This window comes from Dreissena polymorpha, chromosome 1, assembly GCF_020536995.1.
Source record: "Dreissena polymorpha isolate Duluth1 chromosome 1, UMN_Dpol_1.0, whole genome shotgun sequence".
NCBI classification, from domain to species: domain Eukaryota; kingdom Metazoa; phylum Mollusca; class Bivalvia; order Myida; family Dreissenidae; genus Dreissena; species Dreissena polymorpha.
Window position 1 is genome coordinate 84,463,802 of NC_068355.1, and position 15,217 is coordinate 84,479,018.

The 15,217-nt window shown below is 36.5% G+C and overlaps 1 long non-coding RNA gene across 1 annotated transcript; it reads left to right on the plus strand.

Moving 5' to 3' along the window:
* The first annotated feature begins 12,767 nt into the window (after window positions 1-12,767).
* LOC127838670 (uncharacterized) lies at window positions 12,768-13,380 on the plus strand. Its single transcript, XR_008029901.1, has 2 exons — window positions 12,768-12,911; window positions 13,206-13,380. It is a non-coding gene; the product is annotated as an uncharacterized LOC127838670 (long non-coding RNA).
* Window positions 13,381-15,217: the final 1,837 nt, after the last annotated feature.

Consider the following 15,217-nt stretch of genomic DNA (forward strand, 5'->3'; position numbering starts at 1 on the left):
GCCTGCAATGAAACTTTAATGAAATATGACCAAAATAATTTGCTTACGCTAATTTTAACCCATAATGTTCGTACCTTCTCTAATTGGCGCCGATAAAGGTAAGATTGTTATCAGTTTGACCGTGATAGTAATGGAAAAAGACTAATTGGCAATTGGCTTCGTTGTTTAAAACACTCGTTAACGATTATTCAGTCCCACTTATCCGCTAATCATAACAAAGAACGTGTCAATGACATAAAATAATAAGGGACAGCTACTATCACCTAAAATAACAGACTTGTTAATTGGCATATGCCAAACAAGGCCCACCTCCTGCAAGTGACTACCAAGTGTCACCTCTCTTTCCCCAGCACGATTTTTTTCGCAACCGCGTATTACATGTATTACAAACAAATCGGACGTTTTGGTGTTTTTTTCAAAACCAGAAATGGACGAATTTAAGAGCGGACGAAATACAGTCCACTCTCGTTATCTCGACATCGGATATCTCGATATTCTCGATATGTCGAAGTAAGCTCAATGTCCCATTTTTTTCCTTCTTTATCTATTATAAATAAACATCGCTTATCTCGATTTTCGTTATGTCGAATAATTCGATATGTCGATATAAAATTTTGTCCCGAGTCCCGATTTTACATGTATTTACTGTGGTTTATCTCGAAGTGCGAATAACTGTCCCAGTGTCGGCAAAGATGTTACATTTATTCTTTGGTACTTCACCGTCCCGCTTCGCCCGGCTGCTCCCGATACTATGCGGTAGGAAATTGATCCGTTAATTGCATCAATGTGTAATGTCCTTTTCCATTAACACTTGAGTAAGGCCTGTCACTTTAACCTCATTTAACTGCAATTAATACACAGCCTGCCGAAAAACTGAATTCTTCAAGCCTGTATCTAGATCTGGGGATGTTGAGTAATAAAGATAATAAAGATAATAAAGACAAGACTCAAAATGGCTTTTCATCTTTGTTTGATCCTGTACTAATAATCGATTTAACTTTGCATTTCAAACTACAAAATATACATGTACAGTACAGTTTTCCGTAACGTGATTTACTCATGTCCAGATGGAAAACCCTCGTCTTTATTGGACCTCGATTGCATCATAACTTTAAATAGCAACATAACCGGATGTTTACTCGACAGTTAAGAAAAATTATAACCGCTTGTGTTCATGCAATTCTGTAATTCTTAAAACGTCATTTTAAGCATTCAAATAGCAAAATTTATCATGCCTCGTAAAAACGCGTAAATATCAGGTACAGAGTATTATGCCACACGGTGACGGCTTTAGTTAGACCACTTATCAGGTATTTAGATGTAAAAAACAAGGTAAATTTTCGTCTCATGTTTTCTTTGAAAACAGCTAATCGGATATCTCGAACTCTCGTTATCTCGATATTTTTTCTTGTTCCAGCCGACTTCGAGATAACGAGAGTGGACTGTAGTCATTTTTATGAAAAGGGCGAAAATTTGTGCCTACGAAAATAAATGGTTTCACAGTACATGGAATACTTGTCGTGATACACTGCATACCAAACCAATTGAATTTTCGAATGAGCCAACAAAGGCAACAAAGCGCACTGCTTTGAAACAGATTTCGTCCGTTTATGATCCGCTTGGATTGTTTTCCCAAGTTGTTTTGTTGGGGAAAGTGCTCATTCAATCATTGTGGAGCAAATGTCTTGAATTGGATGATGAGCTAGACGATGTAGATGCAGATACATGGGCATTTATCAAACAAGAGCTGTCAAAAATTTCGCAAACTGAAGTTGTACGGTGCATTGCTCTTAAACACGACACACAACCGAAATATAGGTTGGTCTGTTTTTGTGATGCATCTGAAAAAGCATACGCATCTGTTGTGTATTTGCACCAAGAATCTGAGAACAAATCAAAAGCCGATTTAGTCTTTTCTAAGACAAGACTGGCACCAATAAAAAAGCTTACAATTCAAAGATTGGAGCTAATGGCTTTCGTAATTGGCGTGAGGTGTGTCAGGTTTGTACGAGAACAGCTGTGAATAGCAATTGAAAGCATGCACGTGTGGAGTGACTCTAAATGTGTGTTACACTGGATTAAAGCTGAAAACTTGTCATCAGTGTTTGTGAGAAATCGAGTGACAGAAATAAAGAATACAGAATACATTGTATTTGATTATGTCAGTACACAGGAAAATCCTGCTGACATCGCAAGTCGCGGAACAATTATTGACCATTTGAACAATCGCCACCTCTGAAATCATTGAACAAATTGGCAGTGTCAATGAGAAATTGCCAAGTGTAAAAGCTCCGATTGGAATCGATTGTGAAAAGTATTCGTCAGACACTAAGCTGTTAAGAGTCACGGCATTTTGTATCCGGTTTGCGAACAAATTGAGAAAGACTCATCTCCCTTCCGGGACCCTGAAAAGCTACGAACTTCAGCAAGCCAAAACTATGTGGATACAATACGTACAACGCAAATGTTTCAGTGATGTATTCTATTCAAAAGAAATTAAAATGAACAATAACCTCCAACGACAGCTCGGTTTTGTAGTTCATGAAAGCGGAATTTTGAGATACAGAAGAAGATTAGAAAATGCTGACCTTACTGAAGGTGCAAGACAACCAATACTGCTACCGAAGGGAGAACGATTTACATATTTATTGGTGGAGGAAACACACAAAGTTGTTTTACATAGCGGTGTTTCCCAAACTTTGAGTAGTTTAAGGCAGCGATTTTGGATTCCAAGCGGACGGGCAACTGTGAGATGTATCCTTAGACAATGTTTAACATGTCGTCGTCACAAAGGCGTAGCATACAAATTGCCAGAAATGGCTCCGTTACCAAGAAGCCGTGTGGCGGAGTCAGCCCCTTTTGCTGGAACAGGAATTGACTATTTAGGTCCATTATATGTGAAATGTAGTGATGGTGTGAACAAAGGGTGGATATGTTTATTCACTTGTTACTCGAGCTATACATTTAAAACTGATGAGCAATTTGTCTTCAGAAGAGTTTTTGATGGGATTTCGTCGTTTCATAGCATTGCGTGGTACACCGATCGAAATTATCAGTGATAATGCTCAACAGTTTAAATTGGCAAGTGAAGTAATTGAATACGCATGGCAGAACACGTTGAAAAGCGACGACATGCAGAACTACGTTTCAGACAAAGGCATCAACTGGAAATTCATTGTAGAATTAGCGCCATGGACAGGCGGTTTCTATGAAAGACTTATTGGACTGGTTAAGCGGAATTTAAGAAAGTGAATCGGTCGAAGATTACTAACAGTGGTTCAAATGCAAACGATCTTGAAAGAAATTGAAGCTGTAATTAATTCTCGCCCACTAGTTTAGGTCGGAGACGACATTAACTCGAAAATAACACTCACTCCAAATAATTTTCTAATGTTGAATCCAAACATCGGAATACCGGAAACAACTACTGATGCTGACGATGATTATAGCCCATACATATCTTCTGCACAAAAACTACTTGAAACATGGAAAAAGAGACAACAAATATTAAATTTATTCTGGAAGCTGTGGAGGGACGAGTACTTATTAAGTCTTCGAGAAAGGATGCAAACAAAAGTAACAAGAGGGCCATGATGGCCCTGTATCGCTCCACTGCTGAAAAAAGGCTATTCAAATATTCTCTGCATGTGCACATACTTAAATATAGGCCCTATTTAAGCACATGTACACTTTTGTGACCCCCTGGGCTTGGTCAAATTTAACCCCAGGGGCATAATTTGAGCAAACTTTGTAGAGGACTACTATATCTCACTTCATGTACATACAAAATATGGTAGCCCTAGGTCCTAGAGTTAAGGACAAGAATATTTTTAAATTTTAAAAAATTATCCAGATATAAGCGTATATAATGTTCAATTTTGTGACCCGCGGGTCAGGGTCAAATTTGACCCAAAGGGCATAATTTGAACAAATTTGGTAGAGGACTACAAGATGTTACTGCATACCAAATTTGGTAGCCATAGTCAGAATGGTTTTCAACAAGAAGATTTTTAAAGATTTCACAAAATAGGCACCTTATAAGCGTTTATTCAATTTTGTGACCCCCCAGGGCAGGGTCAAAGTTGACCCCAGAGGCATTATTTGAACAAATTTTGGTAGAGATTTATTAGATGTCACTACAAACCAAATTTGATAGCCCTAGGCCCAATGGTAATGGACAAGAAGATTTTTAAAGTTTTCACAAAATAGGCCCCATATAAGCGTATGTTCAGTTTTGTGACCCCCGGGCAGAGTCAAATTTGACTCTAGGGGCATAATTTGAAAAAACTTCGTAGAGAACTGTTAGATGTCACTACATACCAAATTTGGTAGCCCTATGCCTTATGGTTAAGGACAAGAGAATTTTTTAAGTTTTCACAAAATAGGCACTATATAAGCATATAATCGATTTTGTGGCCCCCAGGGCAGGGTCAAATTTGACTCCTGGGGCATAATTTGAACAAACTAAGTGGAGGACTATACAATGTCACTAAATACCAAATTGTGTAGCACTAGGCCAAATGGTTATGGACAAGAATTTTTTTTAAGTTTTCACAAAATAGGCAATATATAAGCATATGTTCAATTTTGTGACCTCCGGGGCAGGTTCAAATTAGACCCCAGGGATAAAATTTGAACAAATTTGGTAGAGGACTATAAGATGTCACTACATACCAAATTTGACCCTAGGCTGGATGGTTAGGGACAGAAAGATTTGTGAAGTTTTCACAAAAAAGGCCTTATATAAGCATATGTTTAATTTTGTGATCCCCCAGGACAGGGTCAAATTTTACCCCAGGGGCATAATTTGAACAAACTTGGTAGAGAACTATAAGATTTCACTACATACCAAATTTGGTAGCCCTAGGCCCAATGTTTATGGACAAGAAGATTTTTAAAGTTTTCACGAAAAAAGGCCTTATATAAGCGTATGTTCAATTTTGTGACCCTCGGGGCAGAGTCAAATTTGACCCCAGGGGAATAATTTGAACAAACTTGGTAGAGAACTATAAGATGTCACCACATACCAAATTTGGTAGCCCTAGACCCAATGGTTATGGAAAAGAAGTTTTTAAAGTTTTCACAAAATAAGCCCTTTATAATATATATTCAATTTGGTGACCCCCCGGGCATTTCAAATTTGACCCCAGGGGCATAATTTGAACAAACTAAGAAGAGAACTATAACATGACACTACATACCAAATTTGGTAGCTCTATGCCATACGGTTACGGACAAGAATATTTTGGAAAGTTTTCCCACAATAGGCCTTATATAAGCATATGTTCAATTTTGTGACCCCCGGGGCAGGGTCAAACTTGACCCCAAGGGCATAATTTGAACAAACTTTGTAGAGGACTATATGATTTCACTACATACGAATTTGGTAGCCCTACCCCCAAACTTTATGGACTAGAAGATTCTGAAAGTTTTCAAAAAATAAGACCTTTATAAGCATATATTCAAATTTGTGACCCCCATGGCAGTTTCAAATTTGACCCCAGGGGCATAATTTGAACAAACTAAGAAGAGAACTATTACATGTCACTACATTCCGAATTTGGTAGCTCTTTGCCATACAGTTACAGACGAGAATATTTTAAAAGTTTTCACAAAATAGGCCTTATAAAAGCATATGTTCAATTTTGTGACCCTCGGAGCAGGGTCAAACTTGACCCCAGGGGCATAATTTGAAAAAACTTCGTAGAAGACTATAAGATGTCACTACATACCAAATTTGATAGCCCTAGGCCCAATGGTTATGGACGAGAAGATTTTGAAAGTTTTCACAAAACAGGCCTTATATAAGCATATGTTCAATTTTGTGACCCCCGGAGCAGGGTCAAATTTGACCCCAGGGGCATAATTTGAAGAAATTTGGTAGAGGACTATTAGATGTCTCTACATACCAAATTTGATAGACCTAGGCCCAATGGTTATGGACGAGAAGATTTCGAAAGTTTTCACAAAATAGGCCTTATATAAGCATATGTTCAATTTTGTGACCCCCGGGGCAGGGTCAAATTTGACCCAGGGGGCATAATTTGAACAAATTTGGTAGAGGACTATTAGATGTCTCTACATACCAAATTTGATAGCCCTAGGCCCAGGGGTTATGGATGAGAAGATTTTGAAAGTTTTCACAAAATAGGCCTTATATAAGCATATGTTCAATTTTGTGACCCCCGGGGCAGGGTCAAATTTGACCCCAGGGGCATAATTTGAAAAATTAGGTAGAGGACTATTAGATGTCTCTACATACCAAATTTGATAGACCTAGGCCCAATGGTTAGGGACTAGAAGAATTTGAATGTTTTCACAAAATAGGCCTTATATAAGCATATCTTCAATTTTGTGACCCCGGGGCAGGGTCAAATTTGACCCTGGGAGCATAATTTGAAGAAATTTAGTAGAGGACTATTAGATGTCTCTACATACCAAATTTGATAGCCCTAGGCCCAATGGTTACGGACGAGAAGATTTTGAAAGTTTTCACAAAATAGGCCTTATATAAGCATATGTTCAATTTTGTGACCCCCGGGGCAGGGTAAAATTTGACCAAGGGAGCATAATTTGAAGAAATTTAGTAGAGGACTATTAGATGTCTCTACATACCAAATTTGATAGCCCTAGGCCCTATGGTTACGGACGAGAAGATTTTGAAAGTTTTCACAAAATAGGCCTTATATAAGCATATGTTTAATTTTGAGACCCCCGGGGCAGGGTCAAATTTGACCCCAGGGGCATAATTTGAAGAAATTTGGTAGAGGACTATTAGATGTCTCTACATACCAAATTTGATAGCCTTAGGCCCAATGAATATGGATGAGAAGATTTTGAAAGGGGCATAGTTTAAACAAATTTGAAAGAGGTTCACCCCAGGAACATTCCTGTGAAATTTCATCAGAATTGGACCAGTAGTTTAGGAGAAGAAGATGTTTTAAGGAAAAGTTAACGCACGCACGCACGCACGCACGCACAAACGACGGACACAGGACCATGACATAAGCCCTGCTGGCCTCTGGCCAGTGGAGCTAAAAACGGGACGCATACAATCAGAGTATAACCCTAATGTAGGTGACATTGTGCTTGTTAAGGATAATGTTCCCCATGGAAGCTGGAAGCTGGGACGATTAGATAGTTTGGTAAAAAGCAATGATGGTGAGTTTCGATCAGCCAAAGTACGCATGGCATCTGGGCGAATACTTGGTCGTCCACTGAATATGCTCTATCCTATTGAAATTTCAAGAACGCCTATTGATAAAGAAAGCCACATCAGCAAATCTAACCTTGACTGCCCGCGACCAAAACGAAGCGCTTCTGAAAAAGCCAAAAATGCAATTAAACAGTTGTACTGTGCAGATAAAGTCTAATAAATGTTATACTAATAAGCAGTGACATATCAAACATGAAGAACAATTGTTCAATCTATAAGTAATATTTGTAAATAAACAGTCAAGTTTATAAATTTAATGAACGTTTAAAAAAAAATAATAATAATAAAAGAAGTAACGTATTTATCGGAAAATGTATTTTTTGTATAGAAAATATGGCACATACTTTTTTCCGTAAATATGAAATACAGCAAACGAAGCGTGAATCGCAAGACAATAGAAAGTACCCTCGGCGGAGCAAACGGAACAGACGGAAAAGCATGAAGCTCGTGGTCCTCGTGCACAATTTAATTATGGTGCGGTCATTTCTCATTAGCCGTGCAACGAATAAGAGGTGTTTACTGTACATGCTTCAATTTGATAATGGATAAATTTAATTGTAATTTGTGCGGACGATCATATTCCAATAAACGGATTTTAAATCGCCATATTAAGGAGACACATGAACGGGACTTACTACATTTTTAATGTGTAATAACTGGTTGCAAATCAAAGTTCATCAGAAGGAGTAATGTTTCACAACATTTTACCAACGTTCATAACGTTAGCAGAAAAGAAGCCGGGAAACTTGTTTCGGATCTCGTTTTGGAGATGACTGACAGGAACACAAAATGTTCGCAGCCAAACACTTTCGAGGGTGCTGCTCAAATGGCTGACAAGAACAACAATTGTTCGCAGCCAACAACTCATCTGGATGCTGTTCAAGTGGATGACGCGAGCAACAGCGCGTTTCCGGTGCGCACACCCCTTGATGCAAATATATATGAAGACATATCGGCCGACGAAGAAGCATTTGAACAAACGCACAGCCAAACAGTCGAACACGAGATACACGACCTTGTTGCAGAGTTCGAAGCTTGGCTTGACGATGTGTCACCGTGAGGACCCGATTAACGAAGTATCCCATTCAGAGATATCTCAGAAACTGCAGTTGCCTGAGGCTGATGTACCGGTTCTTGATGAGCAAAGTGTTAACGATAACAGTCCTGCACCTTCTACAGACAACATTACGCTTGAAGAAATTTACAATCAATCTGAAAGAGAACATTTATCGACAGGAAATAATTATACATATAACACCTCACATTCAGATGACAGTCCAATAGTGATAAGTGACGACAGCAGTGACGAAACCGACGATGACGTCATCAAGGAAAAGGTGGAATTCATAAACTTAACTTTCAAAACAACAACACAATATAAGAATGGTCAGATAGCATCTGTCAAACATACGGCTTCAGTTGCTTACTCGGATGCTTTCAATCCAATGCACAGAAATTTAATAGACGTTTTTGCAGGTGTCCAAAATGAAATTTCAAGCTATGTTCATGATTTCTCACAGTAAAATGTATACGGCCTTTTTGTGGTTTACACTAACGTTTCATTACCGAAACAGTGCTAAGGAAAGATTAGAAAAAAAAACAAATTTGTATGTTATGTTTTGCTATATTATGTTATAAAGACAATTGCTATGGTGAGCAATTTTTACAAAATGAAAAAAAATGTATTTTATTGTTTTAATGTTTTTACGTTTTCTGCCCGAGTGTCGCGAAATACGCGAAATATTTGAACTTTGTTAATACTGATATACATGTAATTTTATATGGCGGAGTTTCCACGTGTTTTGGAACATTTCGCGGTGTTTAGCCGAGCCTCTGCATTGTAGCTCCGGTCATTTGTCTATAATTAGGTCAAACATGAGGTAGCATTTATATCTTCATGTATTTCATGTTTTCCGTTTTTCTTGATGTTTTCGTGTATATTTTAGTAGGCGAAGTAATAATAGTATTTAAACTCATGTACGCTTGTCACAGTCAGAGTTCATATTTTTCAACTTAAGTTAAAAACGTTGGATTAATTTAAAGATTGGATTATAATAAAGTTTGATTAACTATTTCGGCAACATTTTGTGTTCAATATTTTAGTTTCTTAAAATAAAGCTTTATTTGTTTTAAGTGAAATTCTGTAACATGAGAAATATTTTTTGTTACGGACTCTCGAATAAGAAATATAATAAAATAATGAAATCCAGTGTGGTTTCGATTGTCTGTTAATTTAGTCGCAGACGATAAATAGAATCGCCGCCACAACATACACTGATGCCCCGCCGACACATGTTTGAACACTGTATACTAACAATGATCGCAAAGGCTAAAGGCCATTGTTCCGCTAAAGTAGGTCGCAATCAAACTTTAAATCAACTCCACATTCAGCTAATGTAGCTGTTGAAGTTGCCACGAAATAAAAAACCCACAGTTAAACAGTTTAGTTTGCAAATTTATGAGACCCATGCATGCATTGAATAGTATAAAAATAGTTATAAGGCCATAATTCGACCAAAATTGGTCGCAACAAAATGTCATTCCTTCTTATCATATTAACTTGTGTGTAATTCAGTTTTACACATTTGAGCGAAATATGTCCATTGCGGTAACAAGGATTTCCAAAACTTAACCTTGTGACATTTTTCAGACGAACGCATTCCACATTCAAACCTGGCGCAGAAGTGTGACCAAGGTCCATTAAGAATTAGCTATACTTGTGCCCTCCGGGTGCCTAAAAGGGTTTTCAAAGATTTGACCCGGTGAGCTTGTTTAAGACGCAAGTGACCCAGTTTCGAACTCGGCTTAATATTGTCTGTATAAACATAATGACCAAAATTCAATAAGATTTGATAAAAAAAATGTTGCTTATAGAGTGCAAGCGAGCTAAACATTGACACCGCACATCAGACGGCGACGGATGCCGCACATAGCCTTCACAGGGTCATCACGAAATGTTAAAGGTGAGCTCAAAATAAACAACGCTCTTTAATACAGAGGGAAATAGTGTTCAAGTACGTTCACTCTTTGACACTGAGAAAGCGGTGGAGTCCTAGGTATATTTTTCTTCTCAAATATAATAAATGCTCAAGTGGTACATCTACATTTGAAGTGTGACATCTTAATTGTAAACAATGATTACATTTGACTAGATTGTATATATAAATAATTATGTGTTTGGTTTATGTTACTGTTTCCAAAGTAATGTCAGTTTTGTTCAAAGAGATGTTTTGAAGTTTATGTTTCATATTACATTTAACTATGAAGATTTAATATTATTAATGATTATAAATGAATTTGCAAGATTGAGATTAATAATCGTAATGAAAGAGGACTTTGTCTTGTGTACTTTCATGAGAGATCATTACTTTTGTTTAATAACTTTATTATCTGCAGTGTTCAGGCCTTTTCCGCCCTATGCCACGGGTCCGAATTTCGGCCCCATTCCCAATGCAAATCTGGTAGTTTTTTTCCCAATTGAAAATAAACAAGAGCTGTCAGAGGACAGCGCGCTCGACTATTCGAGTTCTTGACAGTATAACGTAAGCCATCATGGGGAAATTGTTCATATTCAATAATTTATTAAACGATCTTTCAAAAATAAAAAAAATAATTTTTTTTTTTTTTTTGGGGGGGGGGGTAGGGGGGTTGGAGGGAGTTTAATATGGGGTGTGGTAATTTATTAGATGATCTTTCAAAAATAAAAAGGAGAAAAAATAAAAAAAAATTGGGAGGGGGGAGGTAGGGGGGGGGGGGAGGCAGGGATTCTGGGTTGGGGCGTGGGGTATTGTTTGGGTGGAATCCATTGTGGAATTCAGGTAAGTGTTGTTTCGTCAAAGTATTAATAAAATCTGATCATAAATAAAGAAGTGATGGCAATTTAAGCAAAATGTTCAATTATCTTAGTATTATAGGGGTCATAATCTGTCAAAATGCTTGATACAGTGGTCTGCTCTCGTTTTTAGGTTGGGGTCATGTTGGTAAACAAGTATGCAAAATATGAAAGCAATAATGTCAAGGGACATTGACAATATTCGGGGTAGTACGCAAACTTTAACATTTGCTGCATATTCTAAGTGGAAAAGGGGCCAAAATGCTTGATAGAGTTCAAGCACTTTATAAATACAATACAAAAACACTCCGCACACATTGAAAGGTAAGTACTGAGCATCCATCCAATTATGAACATGTAAATCATTTCCCAAATGCTTTGATAACATCTCGAATTTGAGCCAATTGCAAGAAATGAAACCGATCTAATGTAAACAGTCTAGTTACTAAAGTATGTAAACCACAGGGCAGGTAATGTGACCCTTTTGGTTGACACTGACCTAAAACTATGTGTACTTTTGTGCAATGATTATGTCTTCATTAAAGCAACACACCATGAAATGAAATGCATGGCAGAGTAAATTTAAGTATAAATAATAAACATAGTTTATTTATTCCAATTAGAAAATATCCTTTTGCGCTTTAAGACTTAACAAGGGACAAAATTGTCACAAAACCAGGTTTTCATTGTGAAAAAAAATCTGATAAAGGGAGACAACTCAAACTGAACTTTTGAAATGAAGAAACAAAATTAACCCCCTTTGTAAGTTTGTTTTAAAATAAATCTATTTTTAGTCGTGGCGACCTTGACATTGGAGATATTGACGTGATTCTTTCGTGCGACACACCGTCCCATGATGGTGAACAAATGTGCCAAATGATTTTAAAATCTCATAATGAATGACATAGTTATAGCCCAGACAAGCTCATTTATGGCTATTTTTTACCTTTGAACTCAAAGTGTGACCTTGACCTTGGAGATATTGACGTAATTTTTTCGCGCGACACACCGTCTAATGATGGTTAACAAATGTGCCAAATGATTTTAAAATCTCACAATGAACGACAAAGTTATGGCCCGGACAAGCTTGTTCCGCCCGCCCGCCAGCCCGCCAGCCAGCCAGCCCGCCCGCATTCGCCAATCTAATAACCAGTTTTTTCCTTCGGAAAACCTGGTTAAAAAAAATCGTGTTTATCGAAATGGACATATACGTCTAGGAATCCTACGTTCGGTTTTAAAAGCGGTACCGTTTGAACTAACCATCCATTACTATCCATATGTAAATCTATTTGACAGAAGTCAACTGTCATTTAAATATCTCTGCTTTTAAACGTCATCGTGGCATTATGGAAATCAAAAGTAGCAATAAATATTTATGCTAAATGTTGGCTTTTCATCAGTTATAATACAAAATATCGTACATAGATTTACGAAATAAATATACATTACGAAAATTGCAGACGTTAACGTGTCAGAACGTACCGTTATCAGTAATTTCACTATATTATAACATTTATAATTACATGACCTACTTTCAATTGTACATTACAGCATTATTGTTCTCCATTTTTAACAAATAAAATGGTTTGATAGCAGTACCTGTTCAACATGTTCATATAGCTCTATTTTCCATAGTTTTTCCCTCAAATTCACATTTATACAAAGCTTAACTTTATTAAAGGAGTTTAAAAGACTTCACTCGTCGTTTATAATTGACCTTTTCGACATTATTTTAAGGGAGACAACTCTGAGTGGATTTAGTGAGGTCGGGGGGTACTCGATAATCTACTGCAGTGCGTCTGCATACAGTTCTATGTTGAAGCAATTATAATTTCCCAATAATTTGCAGATATAACTTATATGGTATGATATTTCTTGTAATTTTTTATAAGCTTAGTATCTTTGATATAATTGTCGTTCATGTTTATGCTTTATTTCGATTTTATTGTGTTTAAAATAGGTAAAAACGAAACATGCTAAAGCGGGTGGGGTATGGAAAAATATCTTATTTGTTAAGTTTGGGCAAATTAGAAGTTTGATGGCATTTGGTAAAATACTTTTCTTTAAAAAGAACAATTATTTTAAAACAGATAACTTTGCTGTATTTAAATGTTATTGAATGGTTTATTGTTATAACTTCTAGAAACTTTTTTTCAGGAATATCACACTTCACAGTGTCAACAGAAACTGGGATACTGTACTGAGTATCTAATGCTGCATGAAGCTCAAGATTTCTTCACCTGGAATTTTATTAACTCTTGCAATAAATAGTATACATCACCACAGTTACATAACTATGTTCTTTGAAAAAATAAAATAAAGATACTTCAGATGTGTGTCTACTTCATACCATTACATTAAAAAAAATCCTACACATTCAGAAATATAATAAAATGGATGGTGGTTTAAGTTGCTACACATCCAATGTTGTCATGTACTCATTTAATATAACATGTGATGTGTTGACATGACTATTAACACTGCTAAGAAAACATTTACTTTGAATTAAAATAGGTGTCCCTGGTCAAATGTCCATTGGCTTAATATCTATATGGGTGAAACTTTCACCTGCATCACAGTCATCCTTAATTGGTTGTGTGTTAAGCTATCCCAATTAACTACCAGTCATGGCAAATTTGTTCAAAAGAAGACAAGTATCAATGTTTGAAGAATTGTTATCGCTTTTACAGTCTTGACGCTAACCCCTAGCCCGGGGCTAGTGATATGTATTAAATTTGGGCTATTAAATTTTCCAGATTCATATAGTCGGGCTAGTGGGTATTTTTATCTGTTCTATTAAAGCATAAAGATTCAGGCTGCAGTTAGTTGTTCAAAAATGCTAAAGTGAAGACTGCTTGTATATGCTGGTTAGTCTGAGACATTCCAACAAGTAATAACTGTGACAGTTCAAATATTTGCTCATTAAAGTGTGTGTATGTGCAGGAGCTTGTGTGTGTGTTTGGTACAAGCTCATCTCAAAAACTGATTCACTATTTAGTTTTTAACCGAATAGAAGTAAAACCGGACTGTAAAATGAATACTATCATTGTAAAAATTTTGTTGTTGGGATGAAATATTATAAATTGTATTCCCCATGATTAACACAGAAAACATTAATCGAACGCTTATTCCTGTTGGTGTAGCAGAGCCAAAAGACCTGGAAGTATAGATGGTTAATGGATGATGTTCCTTATGATAGTACTAGTAGGTACCAGTTGGTTTGTCTTTTTGAATACATCTGATAGTATATTTATTTTTTTTCATTAATAAAATGGGTTTAACTTAGTAATCCTGCTCAGTGGTTGAATCTTCAGGAAATGTTAACATAAGCACATAGTTACAATGTATTTGATACATGTATGCCGGTGGCCCTCAACTGCTATTTTGGTTACAGACAGGGTAGCCTAAAGTTTATTTATTTATTTCTAAGAGATGAACCCGAGTTGAGGCTTAAACTTACCAACCCATGAGTGAGTCAGAGATCAGCACTCTACCGGTTAAACTGGCCGGGGTAAGCTTGGAATTAGGGACTTACTTTTGCTTAATTATGATCTTAAATAATATTATAGTTGTCAACAATAGATTTGTATGTATTTTAAAAGAACAACAAGTTGGGCTTGCAACAGAAGTAATAAAAATATATAGATTATTATACAATTTACAAATTTAACAATAAAGTAGTCTTATGTTTACTGAAATGTGCAAATACCAATTGGTTTTTATTTCTGAAAATTTAGAAAAATGAGCTAATATAATAAAAATGTTTATTTTTAATTAGTGGATGGGTTTAAATTAACTTGCACTCAAAAATTATAATAGTCTGGGGTTGTTTTAATTTCTGACATTTCAGCACACAGTACAGTAACATGAGTAAGGTATGATCTTGTTATTTTTGTCAGTACCGGTAGTTAATTACGGAGCCGCTAATTACAATGATACTGAACTATTAATGAGCAGATGGTCGTTGAACGTTATAATAAAAATAATGATTGTTTTTATTAGTAATAAATCGGCAATTTATCGCTTTTATTCTATTTATAAAGTCAAAATATCGGATAAGTAAGGTGTCTACTGTAGAGCGAATACTGTCAGAAACACCCCCCCCCCCGAACCCTTGATCTCGCGTTATCTCGGCAGTCTCGTTACGCGTGATTTAACAATGTCGAAAT